Source organism: Pieris napi, chromosome Z (assembly GCF_905475465.1).
Source record: "Pieris napi chromosome Z, ilPieNapi1.2, whole genome shotgun sequence".
Lineage (NCBI taxonomy): Eukaryota > Metazoa > Arthropoda > Insecta > Lepidoptera > Pieridae > Pieris > Pieris napi.
The window spans coordinates 11,854,791-11,865,052 of NC_062259.1; the positions used below are offsets into that span (position 1 = coordinate 11,854,791).

A 10,262-nucleotide genomic window follows, 5' to 3' on the forward strand; every position below is an offset into this window, starting at 1 on the left:
CCAACGGACCGAGTACTGCCCTGCGATTCTGTAACTCACTTTTCGAACTCACACAGCGGTTTTCGCATCGGCGGTTGCTCTCAAATCAGTCCTGAAGCAGTCATTTTATGAAGAATGCCAAATCATAAAATGACTGCTTCAGGACTGATTTGAGAGCGACCGCCGATCCGAAAACCGCTGTGTGAGTTCGAAAAGTAAGTTACAGAATCGCAGGGCTGAACTGAGTCCAACAAGCCATATATATCACAAGGCAATCGTTATTTGTTAAAACCTAGTAAAAATTATCACATCTTATAGTTATTTTATCAACCAGCGAAAAAGGAAAAATCCTTTTGGTATACAATATACATTAATCTTCTCTAACTACGTTTTTAAATCATACTCTATTTATCTCAGCGAAAACCCGAGAAAACCACGTGTAGACTGTAGCTGCAAAAAAGCAAACAGTGTTCAACAGACAAAAATGTTTCGTCAGCGGTAATAATTGTCCGGAACGTAGTCTCATAATCATTTCTAACAATTATATTGTTCATAAAAATATAACAACTCTGATTTTACTCATGTTTCTTCGGTGATGGAGGAATGGACAGCCCTATCAGCACGACTTATAATACAATAAGCCTCAGACAAGTTAAAGCTTATTTACAATAAAACAATGTTTTAGATTCTCTCTTTTTGAGTCGGTAACTTATAGCTGGTGGTAAGCTGTATAACCTACGTTTCTCTTACGCTGTATAATATTGAGGATGAGTCTATGACTCGATCAGTCATCTCGTTGGCAAATGTCCACGCGATCTTTTGCCTATGGTGTTACCAATAAAGATGAACTTCTTTAGGTTCTGGTCGCATCTACGCATTGTGTGAATGAACGGGTTTTCGGGGGATCGATGCATAGTCCGTGGTGAACATCCGCCTCCAGCGCCACATTTCGAAAGCATCAATTCTTAGCCTTTGTCGGGCAAAGGTTGCCCACGTTTCTGCTCCATACAGGAACACGTATGTTTTATATAATGTAAAGTAAGCGAATAAAACTGTAAATAAAAATCCTGAAACTATCGAATTGACGTAAAGATCGCCTCTGCTGTGACAACTTTAGTGTCTACGACATTCCAGTGTCATCATAATTTCCTTCACCGTACAAAGTGAAAGCGCACAAAGAAAACAGCTACAGTACTGAGATTCGCACGTTTAACCACAAGGAGTATGCTACAAAGCTACAAGCTGGGTATATAGTTCGATCTTGACCTTTATGTTGGGTAAATCAAGGGTATATCATATCGCCTGACCTAATGATCGTGTGACCTCAACGTTCGTCATAAAATTCGGTATTTGAAGAAAAACATTTAAAACCCTATCGTGCGAGTTTCTGCGATATATAAACAAAGTTCGAGTGATGGAGCCGTGATATGTATCGTTCCAGGAAATATTTTTGTTATTAATACTTTCGGACCTTGAGTTGTTATTGAGGCCGGATATGGGAGAGACGTTTATATGACGCATTTAAGTAGTATTTTAAATATAGTAAAATATCTCCTTCTTAAAAGCAAAATCAGTTTTATTACATTTCGTCTCTTTCGAACAGCGCTTTTTTTATATATAACGGGGCAAACGGATAATGTTAGGGAGCGTTCAATTATGTCACGCAATTATTGCCCCCCCCCCCCCATGTAACGCGCCATAACGTTTTTCTGTACCCAATAGTAAAACGTTTCATAACCACCCACCCAGTGACTCTTTAATTTTAATTTCAATATTAACAATAACGCGTATTTCGATCCGCCTCGCATCGTAACGTTTAACAAAAGGAAACCCGTTACGTAATACTTGAACGCTCCCTTAATATGGACACTCTCAATGACAGAGGGCTCGCGAGTGCGTTGTCTGCCTTTCAAGAATTGGTACTCACTTTTCTTGAAGGACCCTAAGTCAAATTGGTTCGTAAATACTTCAGTGGGCACCTGGTGAAGTAAGCTACTTGAGAGTGTAAAAATATAGTGTTATTAACTTGTACTTATGTATAAGTGTTTTACTACGCAATATTTTTTGATAAAACATTATCATCATTACATCTGCTCCCGGAATATCAGTGGCCTAGGTGTCTGTCTTTTATGTTTTTTTATAAGCAACTAGCAAACTCGGCGAACTCCGTTTCGCCACCAGATGGCTTCGTTTTGACCTGATTTTTTTACATTTTTAATGGGCTGTTAATTACTAACGCAGCGCTACCATTATGACGTCCTTAATATTCCTTATCGTATAATTATCGCTATTAATAAGTCTACCGCATGAACAAATCATATCGATATTTTGCTCGCCAGCTCCCATAGCTATCACAGATTAGCCGAATCGACGATGACGTAGAATGGTAATTAAGATTCGCCTGGTTAACTGGATCGACATATAGTACCTATATGTGTATGTGTAATTAAAGAATGATAATTGACACTTGTAAAACTTGGTTTACGATGATATGTCATAGGGACAGATGAGACACCATCTTGCCATCGCCCACTGGTGAAATAACTTGAGAGTGGTTATTTCACCAGCACAATCAGTCTTCAGCCAAATGGGCCGACACGACCGGGACAGTACCACTGTCTCATAGAAAACCGGTGTTGCAATAGATTCATCTTATTGTACTTGCGTTTCGTGCGGTGAGTTAGATTCCTGGAGCTATACCAGTCTACCCCAAGGGTACCACACGCACCCACTGTAGAAGTCCACAATCGGAATATTCAGCATAGCCTTCGTATTCTGAGGAGGGCAACTCTGCGCTCAAAAACTTAAGAAAATGAGAGTACCAATTCTTAAAAGGCCGCCAACGCACTCGCGAACTCCTTGGCATGGCAGCACGTCCATTTGTAGCGGTATCACTGAAAATCTGGTAAGCGTCCTGCTCGTTTGTTCTATTAAAAAAGAAGTGAATTACGAATAAGGGTAAGTGAATAATAGTTCTCGACCTTGATATATGATATCTCATTGTAGTTTGACCTTATGTTCGTCGTAAAATTTTGAAAAACAATTTCGTACTACTTGTGATAAGGACGCGGCTATTTTACCGACTTTAAAACTGGAAGGAAGTTTACAATATTAGTCTGTTACCAGAACAAAATCATCTTGTAATGACAGGAGACAATAGTGTATGACAATATTCTTCTTTAGTTGTAGTTTTGAAGGTAATAATAAAAAAATACCTTCCGTCGTCCGATAAATGTTTTAAAATTCATAAAAATATTCTTTAAGTAAAGATGTTAAAAATTATTATTAAAGTTTAATCCTATGACACGAATTTTCTCATGTTACATACACAATTACAACATACATATGAAACCCATGGCACTACAACCTTTAAGGTCTGGGCCTCAGATTTCATTATATGTTTCGTGATCAATTAATATAATAGGAAAGTAGGTGATCAGTCTCCTGTGCCTGACCCACCGTCGACTTTTTGGCAAGGGAAGCCGGTTTCCTCACGATGTTTTGCTTCGCCGTACGAGCGACTGTTAATTGCGCACATAGGAAGTCCATACAGCCCCAGGGATGAAAGTCGCACGCGCAATTCACAACGTCAACATTGCTCTTCGAAACCTGCTTAACATATATATGTAACCAGATGTAAATTAGCTCGTAGCTATATGACCTATAGCACCTCACTAAAATGACTTCTATACAAAATGTACTGAGATGCGCGAACATCAAAATATTTCTGCGTAAATACGAAGTTCGTAACTTCGTATTTTACGCTAAATCTACCATTTAAATCTTACCCTAAAACACATGACATATGAGTGTTGATCGATCACACATAATATATATATATACCTACGCAATAGCATATAAACACCAATGCCTATATACAATATACATAACATTATGTTAATAGTGTACAATCCCTCAACAATTTGAGCGATGTTTCTACATAGTATGAGAAATGAAAATAATTTGTGTGCTTAACAAAAAGCGCACCATAAAATCTACATATATATAAATGTTATGTTGGTTTGTATACGCTTCAAAAACTCAAAATATTCTGCACAGATCGAGCTGAAATTTTAGCATGATCAAGGATTGTTTTCATCTATTTTTTTTTGTTTTCTTTTCATTTTTTTGTCCACGAGTAATAAAATTATATGAAATGTTTTCTTTATACCTAGTATATTTTAAATATTTGACACGTATCACAAAAAATATAACACATGCAATTCGTACGTAATTATATCTACTTAACACAATAACAAAACTCGATTTCTCGTGCTATTATATAAAAGCGTTGTTTATCAACGTATAAATAGTGTGAAACGGCGGTCTTGAGCTCAGATGTTACTTGTATTTGACCCAGTGAACCAGTGATACGAATCATGCTGAAGTTAGTGATTATCTTCACATTTTTTATGAGCCTGGGAGCCATTCCAGCTATCAAAAGAGCGTCATCTCCAGTACAGTGTAAGTAGAAAAATTACACGCCTTGCGAATTAGATATATAATGAGCGAACGTTTTTATTCTTAAATATTTAACGGAATAACAATTTGTATAGGTTCTTTAGTCACAATAATCTTAAATGGATTTTAAAATCTTATCAAATAGTCTATTGGATCGATTTAGGTTTTCCGAATTAGTCTAAGTGATAATGGAACGATTTTATTTTCCAAAAACTACACTTTTTTATTCAATTAAGTATTGAAATTCTGAAATTTTATTCAATTACTTCAGTTTTGAAAAAAAGTTAATTATCAAGCAGTATTAAAACTCCCTCAGTAGTTTGGCACGTCCTTGGTTTTGGAGAAATAATAATTTAGCATTAGTAGACAACTGAACCTGATCGCTTTTAGTGAGGAATGAAAAAAATTCCGTTCATATATATTATATTATATAGGTGTGTATGAAACATATATGTATATTAAATTTTGCAGTGTCCATTTTCAAAATTTATTCAAAATAGTTTATAAGGATTAATAATTAAAGTTAGTATGTTGTCAATTATTAGATTTTTCAATATTCAATTTTATGATTTTTCTGGCAAGAGTACATAAAGCATAGACATAACAATTATTAATAAAATCACAACAGAAACATACAAAATACAATAATCAAAGAAAAAAATAGAGATAACATTTTTTTTTTCTTTGAAAGAAGTTACGTTTAAGTGTGTAATGCGTGTGTGCTGTGGCTGTAATTGGCCCTGGCTCAGCATTATACTGAGGAGCAGACTGTTCTACAGCGCTGCTCAATCTACCAGAGACCACAACTAGCTAGTTTGCGCCTCATAAAGCATAGCTGTATTTTCTATTTTCTTTAATCAGTAACACAGTACATATTATGGCAATTTCTAGAGTGGAAATTGGATACGTACATTTTGTTTATAAAACGCAATTTTCTTTTTCAATATCCGATTTTCGTAAATAGAAAATGACTACTATATTTCTTGCTTTAGTCTAAACACTGTAGAGGTTTGGGTTAGGTCGATAAGCACAATCTGGAATTGTGGAATAGTTTTAATAATTCATAGGCAGACAACCCTTCAGACGCGTGCCTTCAGCAAGCCTTCTTCGCAACAGCGCATCGAAACGCACGCGAAAGTCAGCAAACGAGCTGCGCGCTCTAACACGGCATTAGAAGTCGATACTATCGTAGAAAGATCAATTTTTAATTTGTTTTTTACCAACTACATAATTAACAAGTAAGCTGTTTTTAAGAGGTTAAACGCACTTCAAGATCGAATTAATGGAACAGGACCGACGAGCCAAGGGTGTAAATTATGCTCATTCACGCTTTCTTAGTTTTATAAGCGTGGCGATTTCCTAAGGGTCGGTTTTTTGATCCGTAGTTAACTCAACTATTGGTTAAAAATCCTTACTAATAGTTAAATATCAGCAAAATGCGTTTTTTGATCCGTGGTAACAGCATCCAATGGTAAAATATCTAACCATTTGTCAAAAAAGTTAACTACTCAGTATCGGAGGGTTAAAAAGATGGCCGCTGGTAATTTATATAGTAACAGCTGTTTGTCACAGAAATCAAACTATGATAAATACGTTTATTACTATCTAATGATGAATTTAGACATATTGAGATACTTTAATTAATGAGACGATGAAGAAGACGATAATATTATATGAGAATGTGTTAATGAGTGACCAAAAATATTTAGGCAATGTCATCCGCCATTAGAAACCTGGGATGATGTAGATTTTTGTCACTGTTACCCCCTATCGAAGGGAACAGTGCTCTGGATTGTTACTGAAATTGGGAATGATCTTAAACTGCCAATGAACAAGAGTATATATAGACAGCAGCTCATACAAACCTATTTTGCTTCATTACTAGCTACAGAACCGCAGCAGTATACAATTAAGTATATTACTAATTCATTATGTGTTTTATTGCCTATAATATTAACTTATAATTATTATAATTAAATAAAATACAAGAACAAGAGTATATATAGACAGCAGCTCATACAAACCTATTTTGCTTCATTACTAGCTACAGAACCGCAGCAGTATACAATTAAGTATATTACTAATTCATTATGTGTTTTATTGCCTATAATATTAACTTATAATTATTATAATTAAATAAAATACAAGAACAAGAGTATATATAGACAGCAGCTCATACAAACCTATTTTGCTTCATTACTAGCTACAGAACCGCAGCAGTATACAATTAAGTATATTACTAATTCATTATGTGTTTTATTGCCTATAATATTAACTTTTAATTATTATAATTAAATAAAATACAAGAACAAGAGTATATATAGACAGCAGCTCATACAAACCTATTTTGCTTCATTACTAGCTACAGAACCGCAGCAGTATACAATTAAGTATATCACTAATTCATTATGTGTTTTATTGCCTATAATATTAACTTATAATTATTATAAGTTAATATTATAGGCAATAAAATACATAATGAATTAGAGTTAATATTATTTATATATTACTAATAATATTAACTTATAATTATTATAAGTATATACAAGTATGTACTTATACTAAAAACTACAGCTACACATTAGTTAGGGACCTATGATATTCTTTAGGGCTTTTATTACATTTGTGAGTTAGCATCTACCTACTTTATTACAAGAATTTATAAATAAAACATGTGACTTGATTAATAAACTGTTTAATTATAACTTAAATACAAACCATTTTTATTAAAAAAACATTACAAAATTTACATGAAACCCTAAAGTAGCAATTAAATATTTTCTAATTGTTCCTTCTTGCATTTCACCTCAATTTGATGCAACTCTTTTTGCTGCTACATATACTTATTGTGCCTTTCTTCCATCTGCTGCATCACTTTTTGGTGCACCTCCTCTTTATGCAGTATGCATTTTGGTGGGCCTCTCATTGGTGCAGCAAATGTTTTTGATGCTCTTCCTTAGCATAATTGAACAAATCATCCTCTCTTATTTGTCTTTGTTTCAAAAACTCAATTTTTTTTATCCGTGTGGATCATAATCCGCTTCCTTGTTTTCAAAGGGTTAAAAAAAAATTTCCTTTTGTTGTAGGACACAGCTATACAAGAATAAATATAAAAATGTGCCTACACCTTCATTAAATGTATATTAAATTTAACACTTCGGTGTCTAGACCCATCTGAGTTGAAAACGTCACAGAGATTTCCAAGCTGCATCTTTTTGTAGATTGCTGCAGTGATCAGTTGTTTGCAGGTTACGACTGTGTAATCCTTGAGAAGCATCACCAGTTTGGCAGTTTCTTTTTTGGCGAAGTTAGCAGTATGGTCCCTTTAACAAAACATAAATGTATTACTTTCTATTACGAAACACAAGATAAACCGGAATAAATAACACGAAAATATGTTTTTACTTACTTATTTGACCGTTGGCTGTTTGCGGACATCGTTATTTATATATTTAAGTATCGTAAAAGGTGTAAACCGTATTAAAAAACAGAAAAACAACTTTATTTATATCGTGTTATTTAGATTAATTTGACAGTTGACACTTTCAAAGCGCAAATAACGAATGAAGATGGCAAAAATGGATTTCATTCACTCAATATGTCTAGTGTTGTCATACAAAATAAATGTTCCCCACAAAAAAGAACCACATTTTTTGGGATGTCATTGCTCATTGCACTGGCAACAAATTGACAAATTGTTAATTTTAACTATAGTTAAAAAAGGCATTGAAAAACGCATTTACGATTTTACCAATGGTTATTCATTTGACTATAGTTAATGTAACAAATGGTAAAACCATTTTTTACTACGGATCAAAAAACTGGCCCTAAATCGTCGCAGTTACGCCCCGAGAGTATAGCCAGACGTAGGCTCTCTCTTCAACTGTTACATTGCATTATTCGCTACATAGCAATTATTTCGCTTATATTCTATTGTTATACGCGAGTGGTCTCCTAAAAAATAAAATCCTCTATTATTTAAAGCACCCCGATAGCCAAGTAACAGTAAAATGCGGAGCAAAACAATATGCTGTATAGACTATTGAGGAAAACTATATTAATTTGAATTAAACCGTTAATAAGTATTAATTATCTATTAATAAACATTATAGTATTCTAATGTCATTGCGATATTACTTATCTAGCGTGAACTACAAGGCCTTCATTGAAAGTCAATACGAACTGTTTGCTACTTACAATAGAACTTTAAAAGACAGACTTCCTAAGCTATTTTCTTCCTACATTTCACTCACATTCGATTCTATTAAAAATATCAGTTATTTACATTGTATTAATATATAAGCATTAAAAGTCCTAGTGAAATACTTTGTATTTTTCTTGTGCTGTGGTGTTAAATAAGCGTTATCTAATTAACAATTATTATGAATGTCATCAATAAACATTTAGTTAGAAATAAAATTGAATTGGTATATGCATAAAAACTAAAAAAAATCGTTCTACCCTCAACACTTACGTAATAACAGTTACGTAAATATTGTTATTACTTAAATACTGTGACTTCTTGCTCTCTTAAAGAAAAAAAAATCATTTATTATTTCGTATGACAAAAACTTTTAGGTTTAAGAAGTAAGAGAAACCTAAACCTTTTGACCTAATAAACCTAGTGTAATAAATAAATATGCAATTGCCGTATCTCGGAAACACGAACATAGTGTCAAAACATTATCTAACACTAACACTGCTAATGAACATTACCTTAGTTTAAGATAGACTAGTATTGTAGAAAATTAAGTCAACATAATATAACTTATTAAAAAAAATAAGTAAGCATTTTTTATATTACTCAAGACTAGTATGTAAGTAGCCTAAGTTAATCGTAAAATTTTATCTCAAGGCCCTTGAAAAACAATTCATATAATCAGTTCGTATGTCAAGGCCCATCGGTACATCGAAGCAGTAAACAATTTAATTTGATCAGAATATTTATTAAATTAATTGTCATTTTTCCAATAGTGATCGAATTAGAAGAGGCGTGCGTTCGGCAAGGTGGCGTCTGTTTACCAATTCAGGACTGTGACCCAAAGGATTTAAGTCAACTACGAGGCGTACTTTGTCCAGCCCAGAAACATTTGGGTGTTGAATGCTGCTATACGGTGAGTTTATACCATTCCGCTGCTAACATTACCCATTATTGTTCCGTATTTTTATTAAGCAGCAGATTTCTTTGATTCACGCGAATAAACACAATATACTTTATTTACATAACTCATTCGCAGCGATAGACAATTTGACTGATAACAATTTAATATAAGTGACTAGCAATGCTGTCAATTACCGCGAATTTACCTATAGTCCATTGAAATGTTACAATTGGAGGGCCAAACTGAACATTTGGCAAACTTATTTATGGAATATATAGGGGGGGTCAATACAAGCTTAAACCCAAGTTTGTGGGGTTGGCGCCCTTGTTCCCCGGCCGCCATCTTTTATCATAAAGCCAAAATTCAAAAGTTATTAGTAAAGTCACAGAGTCATAATTGTAGGCAAAGCGATTTGCCACGAAATATGTCTTGACAAACCTACATGTCTCATAAATAAAATTGCGTCCTCTAACAAATATTCAGCAAATGTAACATTTCAATGGACTACGAGCTTTCTATTTATAAACGAAATAGGTTAATTTAAATTCTTCATCTGTGACATAGATTGTCTATGTAGCTTCTTTCTAAGCATAACAATTATTTTATTTTATTCACCTAGTACCTCGCAGGTATATACGGGGTGTAGTTTTAAGCTCCAGTACTTGAACTAAATTATTAGGACTAAGTTAAAACCAATTATCTTTTGTTACAGTAGCAGTA

At 33.9% G+C, this 10,262-nt stretch overlaps 1 long non-coding RNA gene across 1 annotated transcript; it reads right to left on the bottom strand.

The window, feature by feature from the left end:
* Positions 1–7,235: 7,235 nt before the first annotated feature.
* Positions 7,236–8,271, bottom strand: LOC125062455. Its single transcript, XR_007119269.1, has 2 exons — positions 7,850–8,271; positions 7,236–7,763 (listed from the first exon to the last, which is right to left on the bottom strand). It is a non-coding gene; the product is annotated as an uncharacterized LOC125062455 (long non-coding RNA).
* Between the last annotated feature and the right edge of the window lie 1,991 nt (positions 8,272–10,262).